This window comes from Cryptomeria japonica, chromosome 10 (genome assembly GCF_030272615.1).
Source record: "Cryptomeria japonica chromosome 10, Sugi_1.0, whole genome shotgun sequence".
Lineage (NCBI taxonomy): Eukaryota > Viridiplantae > Streptophyta > Pinopsida > Cupressales > Cupressaceae > Cryptomeria > Cryptomeria japonica.
In genome coordinates, this window is record NC_081414.1 from 899,888,289 (window position 1) to 899,908,036 (window position 19,748).

The following is a 19,748-nucleotide window of genomic DNA, read 5'->3' on the forward strand; positions in this document are numbered from 1 at the left end:
ATAGCTCCTTGGGTTGGTGCCCTAAAATTAGGGGTTGGTGCTCCTTGGGTTGGTGCCCTAAGCAGTGTAATCAGAGATTCATTGTGAGATTGGATTGGAGTAGTAGACTCCAACAACATTTCTCACCGAGGTTTTTCCCATCTTCGGTTTTCCTTGTATATACTAGTGTTATGGGATGTGCCCTTGTGTATGCTTTCATTTAATTGTCTTGATTTATCTTACCAGTAGGCACACTAGGTATTAGGATGATAATTGGTATTCACACATAGGGTAGATAAAGGGAAAAGTTTGTAAACCACTAATTCACCCCCCCTATCAGTGGCACATTGTGTCTAACCAGTGGATATTGGTGGTTATGCGATTTTTGGTATAAATCAGTCAGAGATTGATGGTATGCAATTTGATTAGCGAGCGGAAGCTTTTGTGTCCAGTTTCACGTGCGTACTCCCAACTAGTAGCATAACAAAGTATCAATAAACTGGTTCAAAGGAGGTTGATAGAGCTTTAACCAGAACTTATCGAGCATGGTCAGATTCATTCTATTGCTTTGTTTATGAATGTAATCATTGTGTAATGTTGTGTAAGTTAGTGAGACTTCTGTTTGAGCAGTGAGCTCTAGGCGGTGAGCCTGATTGCATGTGCAATCCCTTCTATGTAATATTTGTATACCTTGATCAATTATATAGATATTGTGGGTATCGGCACCACCGTGATTTTTCCCTTTACAGGGTTTTCCACGTATAAATATTGGTGTTATGGTATTGCTGCTTTATGTGTTGTTTGGTTTATGCACTTTAATTTTATTTTATGTTAACCGGTTCATAAGCAATAAGTTCAGAAATTCATTTATCGCTAGAACATTGATCCACCCCCCCTCTCAGTGTTCTTGGATTCCAACAATACTTTGTGCTAAATCAGTTAAAGTATTAAATTAATGGCATTACAGTTATGGTCTATCCTTCGACATTAAGTTATTTTGTTATAAAATAATTAGATATATGGTAGTTTATGTAGACGTATAAAAATGGCCACTTTCCTAAATGGATATTTAATGTTCATTTTATTCTCACTCTATTTAATTAAATTCAGTTTAATTAAATCATCCACATTCATCTATTTGATTAAATAAGTTATTTAATTAAATTCACCTAGACCTTTCATATCATTTAATTGAATACATCACTTTATTTAATTAAATCCCATTTCTACTCTTTTTAATTAAATTGTTGACTTCAAATAATTAAATCTAATTTATTTAAATCCTCTACTTGCATCTATTTTGTTGAAATAAAGCAATTTATTCTAATTAAAATTACCCTCCATCCGCTTGCATTTTCCTACATCTCCCACTTGCTTCTCTAAACCCTTTCTAAATTCTTCTAAACCCTTCCAAATTAGTGTAACCCATCTACTAAACATTGTCACATCCCTAAACAAAGGGAAGTCACTTCTGAAACCCTTAAAGTCTTCAATAACCATTAAAGGTTTTATGTCCTCAACAAGTTAACCATTTAAGCCTCTTACATAACCATTAATGGTTAGCTCAGTCTTCTTACATGGTTAGAGACTTTTTTCCTAACTCAACCCTCATCTAACCCAGGGGTCTCATCAAGCATTCATTGCTTTGACCATGGTTATTCCTTTAACCTTTGCACAAGAGTTTATCCTTTGGGCAAAAGCTTTATCCAATGGGTTTTCTTAACCTAACCTTAACCTTTACCTTCTAAGGTAACCATGAGGTCTTCTCAAGCATTTAATGCTTCTTACATCTCCTCTCAAGCAGTCTCTTGTTGACAATTGTCACCATTTCATTGGTGAGAATTGAGTGCATGGACTGATAACTTTCAATCCTAGCCCTTAATAAGATTATCCAATCTTGACCCTTCATTGCTTTATTTTTCCTATAAATAGATCCCTCATTCTCTCATTCTAGGATCCAAGTCTTTAGAATCACAATTATACTCATTTATATCAAGCATTTCAATCCCTATTTGAATAGAAATAATCTAATAAGCATTTTAGAAGTATTTCTCTTTATCATAATAATCATATTAAGCTAGTATATCATGTTAGGATAGTTCTTTTACTAATAGTTTCATCTTATCATAATATACATACTGGCTTAATTCATATTTGTTAATATCATGCATATTTAGGATTGCATTCATGTTAGATTGATCAAAACATCCCTCATTCTCATGATTGTTATCCCTAAGTCACTTTTCTTAGTGATATGAGAGCAAAGGCATTGGCTTAAGGGGTCTTGTGAGATAGAGAACAATGGAACATCCCTTGGGAAGTTGAGCTATTCCATACAACTCCATAACTTGCACCAAGAGTCCCATTTGTGTGTGGACTAGTCACGATTTCGTAATTTTCGTTTCATTGAGCCACTTTTCCCGCATATAGTTTAATCACAAAAAATCCTAGTGACATATTTTTTATATTCTTTTTTTATGCTAGGTAAGTTGTTTTTCTATGTGAACACTTGTTAATTATTTTTGTTATAAATTAGGGAACACATTTCTACATTTGAACTTATTTAATTGCTAATAGAAACATGTTAAGGCATTCTTTTAACTTTTTTTATTCATAGATATTTGTAGAGACAGTAAATTATTCATTGAACTGGACCATGCTTTGTAATTGCAAATTATTTATTGCAATTTTGGAAATCCACATTCATTGGGTCAACAACCAATTACATTTTTTCGAGAGGTTTATTTCTTTTTGTTATTTGTGTATCTATAAATTGACATGATTTGTGGAAGCTTTAACCTTATGTTCTGTAAACTTCATTTTTTCAATGATATTTGTATAGGTGCTAGCGTTATGTTACCATCCAACACTTCTGAACAAAGATGAAACACATGACATCTTTAGGTAGGCCAATCTGCACATGCCACTACCTTACAAATTTCAAAGCTCACTAAGAATATTTTGTATGTTTCGTTGTAATTTTTTTTGTTCGTAAACCTTTTTCATTGTTGTTAAAATACTAACAATTGTTGTTACAGTTCTGATTCTATTAATCTATGCTATCCATATTTAGATTAATTTATTATTAATAAGTGAATTGTTCATATATTGTCTTCCATAACTCTTAATGCAAGGTTTTCTCTGCAATTTTCCAGGAAATTTGATACTATTTTGGTCATAACTTTTCTGTTCGAATAGATCAGAATGTAAGGTTGAACTTTTTGGAAATATATGTGAACTATCATTCATTCAAGACTGATTTTGTGAGATTTGGTTGAGTTTTTTTCTTTTGGTGAACATTTTTCTAAAATCCGTCCTAAAACCCTACTTCCAATGGTTTGATCAAAAAAATGTAAAAATATCTCCATTCCATTGCGGGATATTAATGAAACTTGGTGGAATGATAGGCATAGGTCTTGTACAAATGGGTTTTTCTTCATTTTTGAAGGGACCAAGGTTGGATGCATATTTGGAGCAATGAATGCCTAACATCTTCATGTGTTAGGCCAAGTAAGCATGGAAGTGAGGGTTGAAGTAGGTTTGAGACAAATATGAATGTTTGGGCACTCAAAATTGGTGGAATTGATGGTTTGGAGGCAAAATACAAGTGTTGGTGTGGGTTAGGAAATTAGAAATCATCACAAGACAAGATAAACATAATAGCTCAATCGCAAATGCATTCATTGCAATGAATCTATCCTAAACAACACTCAATAGAGACATGAAATAAAAGCATTCAAAAACAAAAGATTATGCAAACCATAGACATGACTTGAATGCTCCTTCATGCGGCTCCATTGTTCTTCTTTCCTCTTCAAATGGTTGGATTGTGGATCTCACCTACAAGTGCACACACACACAATTGAAAGCAACATGGATATTGATTATTGATCAAGAGTACTAGAAGCATAAATTCGATAGTCTGAATACCAATTACCAATTAGCCTTAATTGATGAAGATCATCCAATTTATAGAAGAATTGGAGAGATGACAAGATTAGCATGATGCAATTCAAATGGAAATTGCAAATCAATATGACAAATTATGCACTTTCTATGCAAAATTTGTTGATTGATAACTTATGACAAAATATGACACATTCTATGTCAAAATTGATTGATTGTCAATTATGACAAATTATGACAAATTGAAATGTCATTCCCATGAAATTAGGAGATGAAATAGGAGAGAAAAGAAATTAGAAATTAAGAAAATTAAAATTGATGAAAAATAGGAATTAGAAATTGATGGAAAAATAGGAAATTAGGAACTAGAAGAAATTAGGTAAATTAATTAATAATTTGTCATTTATTAATTAATTTACAAGAGGAAGAATAATTAGCCAATTAAATAAAGATTTAATTGTAATGAGAAGACTTAGGATAAATAAGTAATTTATTAATCCTAAAGGAAGAAAATGATAAGCAAGGTTAAATGACTAAATCATGAAACCCTAGAAGGCGAATTAGGTCTTGAAAGATAATTGACTCAATTTGATTTGATTTTGGATTGATAAATGGCCAATGTGATAAATGATTTGATTGAGAAAATGCGCCAATTGACGAGGAACAATGACAAATTGATCCAAATTGACACGATTGAGAAGGACGATGATCGATGACAAATTGATCGTTAAATGAAAAGATTGACAAAAAAAGGATTGATGACAAGCTAGATTGCAAAATGACAGGATTGAAAATGACCACGACTGATGACAAATCAATCGCAAAATGACAAGATCGAACATGACAACGATCGATGACAAATCGATCGTTAAAATGACAATAATGAAGGATTGATGATAAATCGACAAGATTGAAAACGACCACGATCGATGACAAATCGGTCACAAAATGATAGGGGGACAAAACCCTAATTAGGATTGATGATGTCCAAAATGATGACAAATTAGCACGCACATTGATGCAACAGGATAAAATCGATCAAAATCATGACTGGAGATTGTTGTCGACAAGACCAAATTTGAAAGCGAGATGAATGAAGAATGTAGAAGAATGACTCGATGCTTGCAAATGATAAAAAATAAAGTGCATAACATAGGAGAAATGTTAATGTGACGCAAAAACCTAAAATGAGGCAATGCACAAGTGTTAAAGTATGACTCCGCAAGCGTTGACCATTTTTAGGTGTCTACATTTTGCCCCTCTTTGAGACAATGTGATTTTAAGCATTGTTTCAAAGAACACTAATGAAAATGCCCCAGACAATAATAATGACATATGCATGCCCCCTAGAGGAATTGGCCAGAAACATGTGGAAAAGAGGCCAATTGATCGATAAAAATGATAGGATCGAACAGACTGACAATCGGAGATCGGATGCATGAAGGACAAGCAATGTAAGGTGCACAAGACCATGACCAACATAAGATGGAGAAGATGCACGTCCATCTATGCAATGACAAAGAGCTATAAATGAGACCAAGAGGGTGAAAATTGCTCATTTGCACTAGCTAAAGAGGAGGATTTGTTACTCTGGACAAGGACACTTGCAGAGAGATGGTGAACATTCCAATGGTAGATCACCTTGGAGAACATGTATGCACATTCAGAAGACCGGACGATGCAGGAGCCGCGGTATGGATCTCAAAAACCCATGTTTTCAATTTCATGAATTTTAAAAGCTTGCGGGACATTGCAGGGCCCACGAAAATTGCAAAAATGGACTCCTGTGCTTGTGCAGGGTGAATCCTGCACTTGTGTCAGGTGTTCTATGCTTGTGTAGGGAGACACAAGTGCAAGATACCTGACACAGGCGCAGGTTTCCTGACACAGGTGCAAGTGTGCAAGACAAACCCGAAAAGGGGGGATATAGGTAGGATAGATCAGATTAGATGAAAAACACCCTGATTTGGACATGAAAATGAGGAAATGCAACCCGTAGGAGAAAACCCTAAAACTGACAAAAAGATGCCCCAATTGTGATGCAGAGTCGATAGTATCTGTTGATCACATGGGAGAATCGACCAGAGTGTTTCATGCTACGACATAGACTCAGGAGCACGGACAGAGACACATTAGCAGGACTTGGCATATATTACATCACATACATGCCTGAGATTAGGGCAAACACAGGATTGCTTACTGCATTGGCAGAGAGATGGCATTTGGAGACCTCCTCATTCCATTTGGCAACTGGCAAGGCGACAGTGACTCTAGAGGATGTATGGTGCATCCTCCACATTCTGATACATGGAGAGATGATAGAGTATGACCCAGTGATAGGGAGAGACGCGTTGTGTAGGCTATTTGAGTGTGACACAGATGATTTGGACATCGTCGAGAGGGAGATCGGCTGGGAGAGCATGGCTTCCGAGTATGACCGATGATATGTGGTGATAGCAGTTGTGATAGCATGTCTTCTAGCAGGTGATAGACGAGGACATGGATTCCCTATAGGATTGGGAAGAGTGCTAGAGCGGATGGCGACAGAGGGGACAGTGTACGCGTGGGGACCATGTGTACTAGCTATGCTATATTTTCAGCTGCATCAGATAGCGTATCAGGGGGTTCAGACTCTGAGCTGTGGAGTCACATTACTACAGGTATGGGTATTTGAGCACATAGCCATATGTCGACCAATTACAGAGAGATAGATTGTACCACACCAACCATATGTGTATAGCTATGGGGGAGCACTGAGACAGGGTCCGTTTGGATACATATTGTACTGGTGACATGAGCTAGACAGATTGAGAGAGTTCATATGGAGGCCATATCGAGATTGCCCCGGATGGTCAGATGATCATGAGGAGCTACCATATTGCAGATAGGAGAGGTACCTGATTGGGCGACCAGTGAATTGCCAGAGAGTGATTGAGATGTACCTACCAGAGAGGGTCAGACGACAGTTTGGAGAGACGCAGGATGTACCTAGGAGTACTGCATGCTTTGCCCAATCTCACAAAGAGACGAGTCAGTGGGGGAGTATGATTCAGCCACACATAGCATATGCTGACTTTTCACAGCTACAGTAGAGACCGTGGGATTGGAGGTCAGATGTGGTGGACGTTGGGATGACAGAGGAGTATGAGATATGGTTTTCACAATGACAACCAGTGCCATTGACTGATCCTGACATTCCAGTACCGAGGAGACAGGAGGACTTCCCACTCACAGGAGAGGAGGGAGATGATGAGGACGAGGAGGATGACAAGGATGATGAGGATGATGGAGACGGGGATGAGGGAGATGATGGTGGGGAGGATGATGATGGTGATGATGGTGGAGAGGACGATGAGGAGCCAGACTCAGCTGATCAGGAGACATTGCAGGATATTCCTATAGAGCCGGGGATAGCTAGGACAGAGGAGATGGATATGTGCAGGGCTACCATAGCGAGCCAATAGGATTATATTGTGACATTGGAGAGAGAGCATGAGCAGTTCAGAGCGGAGATAGCCAGACTCACAGTAGCTTGAGATACAACAATAGCTCAGGCACAACGAGAGGGACAGAGAGTCACTGAGTTCATTGGGTCGATTAGGGATGCCAGTGCATGGGACATGGCACAGATGTTGGTAGAGATCAGAGAGGAGAGACTGTAATGGAGGACACTATATGAGAGTGTAGTTCCACCGGAGCGAAGAGCACTTTCATATCGGGCACGATCGAGGACAAAGAGCAGGTCACGCTCTCAGAGGTCATTGAGCAGCATGGGGGTGAGTGGACCTATGAGACTACCACAGCCAGGACCAGGAGGGACATCATCTGCGAGACATGGCAGGGATGAGGAGGACAGAGGGAGCACCCAGTGACAGAGGCACGTGCTCCTTAGGACAGACAGTGGACATTATGACATGTTGTAGTCAGCCTGCGGGCCATACTTAGGACAGACAGTCCGATTTTGTACTCTGACATGATTATGATATGTGATATGATATGCATCGATATGATGGGATGCAATGTGTTATGATTTGTAGTTATTTTTCTATATATGGATGATTTATGCACTGTTTATGAACATGTATGGATGTATTTTGATGTATTTTTGATGTTCTTATGAAATGAAATGGATAAAATGCTTGATGTAATATGTGATGGAATGCAAATGTTCTAACCAAATGGATGCAGGATGCAGCATATGTGTTTGGATATCGGAGCACTAGACCGAACTGACTATCCGGATTGACGGAAGAAATGTTAGTAAGAAATGAGATAGAGGACAGTTATAGATGACGAAAAACTTGCTTTCAGTAATGCACTTTGTAGGTGAGAACCTTTATTTTTATGTAGCAAAATGGATGCGTAGCATCATGGCATTGAAGGCCAAAGCTGAAATGCAACCCTTTTTGCAAAAGACAGACACATCATAGACAAGTGACAATCACAATCAAAGAAAGAGACCATGAGCCATCCCGGTCACTCTAAATCACTCAGTGACATCATCGAGCAACATAGGAACATGATCGAAGCCAAAGATAAATCAAGAAAAAGATAAGATGCACAAATTCAAGAAAATCAGACAAACATCTTGATCTTCATTGTCAAAAGTTGAAAGTGCTGATAGGACGATCATGCGGTCGGGTTTCAAGACATATGGTACCCCGTCTAAGATAGGACACAGTCTGGTTTCGAGTATACCACACCTTGTATAAGACCCATGATAATAGGAACAAGGACAAATGATTCGGATACTGATATTCGATTGAGATGACAATTTTGATCAGGTTGAATGTTTGGTTTTGATTGAAAAAGTTCATCTGTTTACACATGATTTCATTAAAGCACAATGTTTGATTGCGAGTCGTTGGAGGAATGCTCAGTGACTTGTCTTATGCACAAAGGGAATACTTTATTGCAAAATGTGTGTTTTTGTTTTTGGAGTTTTACAATTTTTTTTGTGTTCATTTTTTCAGGACTTTATTTGACTTTTTAGGGATTTTTTTCAGGACATTATATGATTTTTGTGGATTATTTCAGGACATTTTTCAATTTTTTTATGATTTTTTTTGGATTATTTCAAGACATTTTTTGATTTTTTTAAAGAATTTTTTTCAGGACATTTTTTGATTTTTATGAATTTTTTTGGGACATTTATTTGATTTTTATGAATTTTTTCAGGACATTTATTTGATTTTTATGAATTTTTTCAGGACATTATTGGATTCAAAAGCTCCAGTGATTGATCATGACAAGGGGAAGGCACCCAATGCGCACTTGAAAGACACATAGACTAGGACCAAAACATATGTACAAGAAACTGAAGTAGGCAAGACAGTGATGTCGACCAATAACATGCCTGGAACAAAACATTGGGTCGAAAAAAAATGATAAACCGACCGAGAGAAAGCATAGCTAGAAGTCATGATAGATGACGGAGCAATAATCTCATTACTCATGGCACCTGATTGCCAAGTTTTCACCATGGTACTTTCCCAAAGCGCCTATTGGCCAGGTTTTCACTAGAGGGCGAATCATTTTTTGCTCTTTACTTTTTTTTGCTTTTCACTTTTTCTTTTTCACTTTTTTTTTGTATTTTTTTTGCTTTTTTTCATTTTTTTAAAACTTTTTCAGGATCATATTTGAAGAAATATCTGACAGAAAACTATGCCCAGTATTTGTGAAGATGCATGCTATTGATAGGATCAGACAGAGGTTCACCTTCTGGAGTCGCAAGCTGATATGCCCCCAAGCCATAGGCTGCAGTGACTATGAAAGGCCCAACCCAATTAGGTTCAAACTTGCCCTTGATGATGTCAGTAGACTGTGCATTCTTGGGATTTGCCTTTAAAACTAGGTCTCCCAATTTGAAGTGTCACCCTTTGAATTTCTTATTATAAGAGCGACGGAGACGGTTTTGATATGCTTGCAAATGTGTCAGAGCTGTCTGACGTTTCTCATCTAACATCTCAAGCTGATGCAGTCGAGAGACTCTGTGTGTCTCATCATCAATCAGGTGTTGCAAGGAAACCCGCAAGGAAAGAATCTTGACTTCCAAAGGTAAAATGGCTTCTGCACCATACACCAAGGAATAAGGTGTTGTGCCAGTAGGGGTGCAGATAGAAGTGCGATAGGCCCATAGTGCTGGATTTAACTGTATGTGCCAATCTCGACCAGCATCATTGACAACTTTCTTCAGGATCTTGATAATGGTTTTATTTGATGCTTCAGCTTGACCATTACCTTGTGGATAATACGGACTAGAAAAATGACGTTGAATATGAAACTTGTCACAGAGTTCTTTGACATCTTTATTCTTAAAAGGTCGACCATTATTGGTGACTATGGCAAGGGGTACCCCATATCTGCATATGATGTAGTTCAACAAGAATTTTGAAATTTGGACACCAGTGATATAAGTCATGGGGATAGCCTCGATCCATTTGGTAAAATATTCTATAGCTGTAAGAATGAACTTGTGTCCATTTGCAGATGTTGGGTGAATCTTGCCGATAAGATCCAATCCCCACTGAGAAAAGGGCCATGGAGATATAACAGAATGAAGCTCTTGAGCTGGAGCATGAATATAATTTCCATGGATCTGGCACTTGTAGCACTTTTTAACAAAATCATGAACATCTTTTTCCAGAGTGGGCCAATAATACCCAGCACGAATCAACTTTTTGGCTAAGCTAAGACCATTGAAATGGCCCCCACATATACCATTGTGAACCTCGTGTAAAGCTGTTTGTGCTTTGTCAGAATCCAAACACCTGAGGAGGGTATGGTCAAAGGAACGACGGTAAAGGGTGTCCGCGATGATGACATATTTGGCTGTCTATCGGATAAAGGCTCGGTGTTGGTTCGCGAAAAGATTAGGTGGTAAGGTCTGGGATTTCAAATATTGATATACGTCATTGTACCATGGGGAATTGGGACCAACAAGAACACAGATCACATTAGCTGTCAGAATGTCAAAAGAGGGGACCAGCAATTGTTCGACCAAGAATTCACACTTGTCCATATTATGAGGCATATTCAACATGGAAGCGATTGTAGCCATTGCATCTGCCGACTTGTTTTGCATTCTTGGCACTTGACTGAAATGGATAGCTGTGAATTTTGTCTTGAAGAAATCTACCATGTGCTTATAAGGAATAAGCTTTTCATCTTTTGTTTCATAGTCATCATTCACTTGTCAGATGACTAATTGAGAATCTCCATAGACATGGAAATGCTTGATGTTCCAGTGGACTGCTACTCAGAGTCCCGTGACCAGTGCTTCATACTCTGCAATGTTATTGGTATAGTGGAAAGTTATTCTGTAGGACTTTGGAATAGCATCACCTTGAGGGGTGACAAATAGAATACCGGCTCCGGATCCAAACTTGGTATGGGATCCATCAAAGTATAACTTCCATTCATTAGATGGTGTGAGTGCAAAGACTGATTCATCTGGAAAATCGGTCAACATGGGATGATCATTAGAAATAGGAGCATCTGCAAGTTGATCTGCTATGATTTGTCCTTTTATCGCCTTTCGCTCCATATACTCAATGTCAAATTCACTGAGAATCATGACCCATTTTGCTAGGCAACCTGTCAAAGCTGCTTGGCTAAGCAAATATTTTAAGGGATCAATTTTTGCAACCAACAATGTTTGGTGGCTTAGTATATAATGTCGGAGCTTTTGTGTTGCAAATACCACTGCTAAGCATGCCCTCTCAATAGTTGAATAATTTAATTTATAACCAACCAGTGTCCAGCTGATATAATAAATAGCTCTTTCTTTGCCACTCTCATCTTGTTGAGCCAAGAGAACTCCTAATGCTGTTTCAGTTGCAGAGATATACAATAAGAAGGGCTTTCCTTCTATAGGAGGCATTAGAATAGGTGGTGACAACAAATAGTCTTTGAGAGCTTGAAAGGCTGATTGACATTGCTCAGTCCATTTAAAAGCGACACCTTTGTGCAGTAGATGTTGGAATGGATGACATTTGTCGGCCAATTAAGCTATGAAGTGATGAATTGACTGGAGCTTTCCTTGCAGACTTCTTAATTGCTAGAGGTTTGAAGGTGGAGGCATATCCATTATTGCTTTGACCTTGGCAGGGTCGACCTCAATGCCTTGGTGAGAAACAATGTATCTGAGTAATTTGCCAGCTGTAACACCAAAGATACACTTCTTTGGATTGAGCCTGAGTTTGTAGGTCTCCATTCTGTCAAAGATTGGACCCAAGATGGCTAGATGACTATCTCTGGTAACAGATTTGCATAATAAGTCATCAACATAATCCTCCATCAAAGTATGCATGAAATCATGAAAAATTGTCGTCATTGCTCTTTGATGTGTTGCACCGGCATTTTTGAGACCGAAGGGCATCACATTCCAGCAATAGGTGCCCCAAGCATAGGTGAATGCTGTCTTATGCTGATCTTCAAGTGCAATGCGGATTTGGTTGTAGCCGGAGAAACCATCCATTAGTGAAAGCATCTCATACCCAGCCATCATGTCCACTATGATGTCTATGTTTGGCAATGGAAAATCATCCTTAGGGCATGCTTTATTGAGGTCCCTAAAATCTGTGTAGATTCTGATGTCCCCAGTTACTTTGCTAACTGGTACTAAATTTGAAATCCAATCTGCATAATCAATGGGTCTGATGAAGCCCACATCTAGCAATTTTTTTAGCTCCACTTTAATCAAAAGAGCCACCTGAGGATGCATCTTTCTAAGTTTTTGTTTGATGGGCTTAGCACCTGCTTTCAATGGCAAATGATGAAGGACTAACTCTGGATCGAGGCCAGGCATATCTGCATAGGACCATGCAAAGCTGATCTTCTTCTCTAGAAAGAAATTGACAAAATCTATCTTTTCTTGTTTTGATAGAGAAGCAGCAAAATGAATGACCTTAGGGTTGTCAGGTGTACCCAAATTGATTTTCTTGGTCATCTCCACAAGCAATGTTGATTTATCTTTAATTGATAGGGGTACATCCACTCTTCCACCTTTGGGCGCCTCAGAAAGGTTTTCACCCGCAGGTACGTCTTTTATTTTTACTTTTGTAGAATCAGAGAGTGCCTTACGGTTTTCACTCAAAGATCTATTCTTTTGACTTTTTTCTTTTTCTTTTTCTTTTTCTTTTTCATGACTGGAAGAGGGAGTTGACTCCCCAAAATATGCTGTGGAATCCAGGTCAATAGAAAATCCTGCCTTATGATCGCCCTGTGGTATGCCTTCCCATAGTCCCAGGAATTTTGCAATTGCTTCGTCATTTTGAAAATAGTCCAATGTGAGCGGTTCTTGTTGGTCATATTGGATAAGTTGGGGATATATGAGAGGCATATCATCATCAGTTGTAAGGATAGAGAGGGCTGATATGGTAAAAATATGAACATCTGTGGTGTCACTATCCGAACTGCTTGTATCGGATTCGGAGCTTGGATCCCAAAATGACTCTATCCAAGCATGAGGACATGTTTTAGGAAGAGGAGTTATTTCATGTTTGTCTTCCATAGGCAAATTATTAGGGTCAATGAAGATATTGTCCAGGGCATAGGAGCTAGAAGAAAAAGAACTCCACTCCCATTCATTAGAATCAGTCTCAGGTCAGGTATCCTCAGGTGTTATTTCATCATCAGAATCACACCCTTTTCGACACGTGGACATTTTGGTAGATGTGGATCCAATTCATAATGGTACAAAACCTAACCCTAAAGTTGGGGGTCACCTCTTGGGTATGACAGGTTCTAGCCTTCCATTGTTGTTCAGGCCTAAGCCATTGCAGCCATCATATCCTTTCTTTTGCAGCATAGTAAATCCTTTGCCATACAATTCCACTGGCAACTTGACAGGTGGGGTTTCAGTTGGATCCTTATAGAGCCAATCTATGACATCATCATCTACAGTTTCTTTGTCAAGTTCTCCCCATCGTGCAAATGTAGTGGGAGGCTTATATTGAATAATGACCTTGGGTTCCTTTTGCAATAAATGGGTTTTCCATATGATTTTGGAGATATTGGCAAATTCCCAATGAGGAATGTTTGGTCCATTGAATATTCTCCACACCCTTGGTCCTGTATCTTCAGTTTTCCTTTGACAGCATCTAATAATGCATTGGGATCCACATAACCGTCTGATTTGGCTTTTCTATTGACTGGGACTTGCTGTTGAGGAGTATCCTTTAAGGTAGCACAGAACTGAAATGGATTAGGATCTCCTAGAATTGTTATCTCAGTTCCATTGTAAGGATATTTTAGGCATTGATGATAGGTGGATGGAACTGCCTTCATTGCATGGATCCATGGATGGCCAAGAATCATATTATAAGGGAGATCAAGGTCTAGGACTTGTAGGAAAGTATTTTCCATCACTGGACCAACTCTGATAGGCAATGTAATTATCCCTTTGGATGGGTGTTCAACATCATCATATGTTTTGATTGTTATTCTTTTGGAAGCATCAATGTCATTTTCTGTATATCCAAGGCCAATGACCACTCTCAAGGTACAAATGTTAAGACCTGCTCCGCCATCTATCAAGACTCGTCAGATTTTGCAATTATGGACAAAGACTTCAAGGTGCAAAGGATTGTTATGAGGGAGCTTATCAGGTGAGATATCACTATCAGAAAATGCGACACTTTGGGAAACAGCTAAATGTCCAATCCGGGCTTGAAAATGGTCAACATCAATATTTGTCAGGACAGTGGACTCAATCAAAGCTTTATCTAGGATTGCACGATGCATGGGAGACATTTTCAACAACTCTAGAATGGATATTTGTGCAGGTGTTTTTCCTAGATGATCCAAAAGATTATATTGACTTGCAGGAGTTGGTTTAGGAGGAGCTGTAGGAGCTCCTTTCAAGATTATTTTGGATCAACGAGTGGTGACCGTGCAAGAAGGATCTTTTCCTTTTATTCTCAAGGTGGAAACATACTCATTTGACGCATTAAAACAATTAATAACATTGTGATAACCGGTATTTGCATAATTGGTCGTTTGAGAAGAGTTGGAAGAAGATGCTTTACCCTTGTCATGATCCAGCAAAGGAGTTTTGAAAATGGTATGATCAGTGTTGGAGGTCAGATGGGGTGGATCTACCTCAATTACTCCTTGCTCTAATAAATCTTTAATCATATGTTTTAATTAAAAACATGAAGCAGTTTTATGTCCTTTGGACCAATGATACTCACAGTATGCATTATCATTCCACCAATGCGGCTTTACTGCTAGTTCTGCCTTAATATCTGGTAGCTTGATAAATTTTGCTTGTATTAATTGCTTCATTACTGATTCGATAGGCTCTCTCAATGGCGTAAACTATCGAGGGGGCCCATCGCGTGATCGGAAGGGTTTGCGTTGTTGATTTTGTTGTTGGCCTTGTTGTTGATTATATTGTTGAGTATGCTGTTGTTGAGCATGTTGTTGATATTGCATTTATTGAGCATGCTATTGATATTGTGGCTGTTGAGCATGTTGTTGATATTGCGGCTATTGAGTAACATTGCTCATTGGTGCTTGATTTTGTTCCATAGTTGACATGTTAGGAACACTCAATTTCTTGATTGTGAATGGGGGTTGATTTGCATTCACCGCTCTCGCATCAACAACACCATCATTAGTGACATTCTTGTTCTTATACCAAAATCTGTTTCTGTCCCCTGAATAATTTGTGTTGTCATTATCTTTATTGAGCTTGATAATTCCTTTAGCTACAAGAGCCGTTTCAATGCTCATTCCTTTCTTAATGAGTTTCTCTATAGTATTAGGACTTTTCAATTTTAGCTCATACATCATTTCTGGGACCAAATTCTAGATAAATAGATTCACTTGCTGTTCTTCAGGTATATCGAGAGAAGAATGACTATACAAGCTTTGCCAGCGTTGCAAGAAAGTCACTAATGGTTCACCTTGCTTTTTCTTGGTATTGCATAAATCTGACATAGTCACGTCACTGTCTATATTAAACGCGAAATGAGATAAAAACTTTTGAGCCAATTCTGACCAAGTCTTTATATTTCCTGGCAGATGTGAATACCAATCCATGGCTTGTCCTGTGAGACTTCGTGCAAATAATCGCATTAAATATGTCTCTTCATAGCTCACTTCCATACATGCCACAAAAAATGCTTGAATATGATCTTTTGGATTGCCATTCCCTTTATATTTCTCAAAGTTAGGTGCCTCAAAATGCTTAGGGAATGGAGGCATGTATACACTCTTGTCAAATGGATTAGGACATAAATCTTGATCTGTATACAACTTCTTTGTTCCTTTAGTTTCTAATGCATCAACTTTTCGTTGCAACTTCTCAAGTTGTTGCACAACTGTATCAGATTTTAGAGGTCCATCATTAATCCCAGTTGGTATTCTTTGTTGATATATCGCATTTTCGATCAGTTGTTGATACTCTGCAATGGGCATTTTTGGCATTTCCGGCATATAAAGTTCTTGGTACATCTCTTGTTGTTGCGGTTGTGCTATGCCTTGATATTGACCTTGTTGTTGTGCTTCTTGGAGCCTAGGTTGATATTGCAATTGAGTAGGTTGTTGATATTGCATAGGCACCACTTGCGGTTGTGAAGTAGGATAGCTTGTTTGCCTTGGCACATATTGTAGCACATGTTGGTGTTGAGGCTGACAAATAGGAATTTGTTGACTTTGTGCCAATTGTTGTCGTGGTGTATATCCCATCAATTGTAAAAAACTTTGTTTAGATGGTTTTCGTTGCTTCTCCTTAGGATGGGGTATGGCACTTGCATTAACTTGCTATGTTGCTTGTCCAATCCATTGTGATGGTTGCAAGTTTGTGTTAACTTGTAATGGTGCCGAAGGCGCTGCAATTTGTTGTCATATGTGAACTTGTTGTTGTTGTACATTGCTTGTTTGTACATTCGATTGCACTTTTTGTATATTATTCAATCGTTGCAACAATTGTTGTTGGTACAAACCACTATCCGTAGCTCTTTGTGTCGCCATTATCTAAGGATCTGTCACAATAGTGTTTGGCAAATATATTGAATTTAACGGGACATAAGAACTTTTTTGCATCGTGGAATTTCTTTGGACATTATTGATATCAGGCATTCCAGTCATGAAGCTTTCCTGCATCTTAGATGTTGATCTAATTTTATGCATATTAGGAAATACTTCTTGTTGAGGGATATTTGTCAATATTTGCGTGGTCCTTGTTTGATCTTGTGTTGCAGGTGTTACATTGAATAGGGGATTATTTATTGTCTCAAATGGTGACTTTTGAGGAATAGTCACTGTCAATGCCTTTGAAGCACGTTTACTCATTAAGGTAGGCTGAGTTTCATATTGCACATTTTCTTCAGTTGGATGTGGAGAGAAACTTAACAACTCACCACTTTGTTGTTTTTGCACATTGACTTGTTCGTTTGAAGAGGTCACATTACTCATCATGTTAAGGTATTTTTGTGGAAACATCTTAAAGACTTTACTCAAGAACTTATCCATCTTTTTTGTTATCTTTGGATTCTGAAGGAACATGTCAATATCATCCAAATCATCAGAATCAGATGAAGAGTCTGGTTGGATATTTGAATTTGTTTCTTGGTGAATGCCTTGACCTAAACCAAATCCTTGTGAGAGAGTTGGTTCTTCATACAATGTTTGTATTTCCTATTGCAAGCTGGGCTGATTCCAATTGAAAGGTACATTTCCTCTTGGAGTTGGTGGGACACTCCCCTGTCCTGGTTTCATAGGTACAAACACTGGTTCATATAATGGTGGTGGTCCAAGTTGAACCATTCCATATGGTGGTAGAGATGTGTTTGATGAACCTTCAACTTGCACTGTTTGACTAGTTTGAAACTGCGAATTTGCTATGTTGTCCATGGGTTGATACATTGGTTCACTCATCTTCTTAGATCTTGATCTTGTCTCAACAGGCATGTCACTTATGCAATGTTTTTTTTTGAATTTTTCAAGGATAATATATGATATGCAACTAAATGCAAACTAAATAGATGAAAATGCAATCTATGTTTTTGGTTGTTTTTGAAGATTTTGACAAACTTATGAATGCAAATCTAAAAGAGACCTTTAGGAAATTGAAATGATGTCTAGACCTCAAAGGACAAAAGGACTTAATTGACAAAGGACAAGATGACAATGTCTCCCCTATATGCTTGGATACTAAGCTAGGTTTGACGAAATGATATTGATGACAAAAGGACAAAAGATTTGATAAGGTCTAGACTTCTTAACAATGACTTAGGGTTTATCAAAGATTTGGATTACTCAAGTATGACAAGACCTAGTTTTTGACACTATATGCAAAGGGACAATTGCTATGATATGATAATGACTTAAGCTTAATGAAGAGACTTAGGGTATGCAAATATGAATGTATGACAATGGTATGACTTTAATGCAAGAGGACACATGCAAATGGATGACCCTTATTGATATGCAAAGGAGTATGACTTAGGTGAAACTTAACCTTGGTACTTGACAATGAATTTTGCAAAATGCAACCTAGGATGAACCTAAATGTAAGTGACATAAATGTTGAGACAAGTTTTTGAACAATGTTGGATAACCATGCTTTAGGAAGATGATCTTTGAATCTTGTTGAATTTTTGTTGGATGAATGTCTCTTGTGTTTAATCTTATGTTAGATCAATTTGTTTTGCTTTTTTGAAATGGGATGCAATTCAACTTTTGACAAGCAAAGAAGACAAGATATTTCAACTTAGACTCAAGACAATCATGCTCATTCCCACATTTCTTATGGTAGGAAAGGACATTAGGTACTTGAGAGGTAGACTCATTATGAGATTCAAGGAGAATACATAGATGCTTGACCCCACGGGCTCCCCTCCATGGCACTCACTTCTCAGGGCAGCCAAGCATCAGTCCCCATGGAAATCTCCCCATGGCGAACTTAGTATCTCTTCCAAGTATCTGAATTTGTCCTTCTCAAGCAACTAGAAGGGTTTTTGGCCTCTAAAAACAAGGTGTTTAGTAAGGATTTCTGTTAAGTGTTACTCCTTGATGTCACGCAAGCGTGATTGAGACATTAAGCCCATCAAGATACCAAACAAATGTAGTTGTGCAAGCATGATTTAGACCAAGAGGCCCTACTTAGATGTTGATATGAGAAAGAGTTCAAGGGTCATCACTTCCCAAGTAACTGCAATTCCTACGTAACACTTCCTTCAAAGCTTTCGCCCATCAGGTATTTGTTTATAGTGAGTTAGAATGCCAAGGTATTCTAGCCATACTCACTTTGGGTTGTTCCCTTCTCACGATTATCACTTGCTTGCAAAAGCAAAGTGGTCGGGAAGGCAGGCCCTCTAAAGGAGACACTCAATCAAAGACATGAGCATGGTATCAAAGATCTGGATTTCTGATCACCCTAAGAAGGATGAGAGCATACTCTCCTACTCCAATGTCACACTCAACAATCAAAGAACAAACACGTTTATTCCAACCTATTTAGAAATCACTAAGTGCCTAATTAAAAAAACACAAACACAAAGTTTGGTTGTTTCTCCAAGGCAACCTGCAAAACCCAAGTTAGAGGTTTGATTTGTTGTCTTTGACTATCGAATCTACACAAAGCATGTTAGTAGTTTGATTTATTTTCTTTGCCATGCGTATGTCAAGATTCTGCACAGATAATTAGTACCAAAATCCAAAGCACAGAAAACATAATGCAAAAACACAACAAATTTCAAGTAAACACTGCATTTTTTAACCTCTGTTCTGGACTTTACACAGGCGCAGAAGTCATGAAACAGGCGTAGAAGTCATGACACAAGCATAGAATGTCCCCTACACAAGCACATAATGCTTAACACAGGCGCAGGTTGCTTCACACAGGCGCAGAA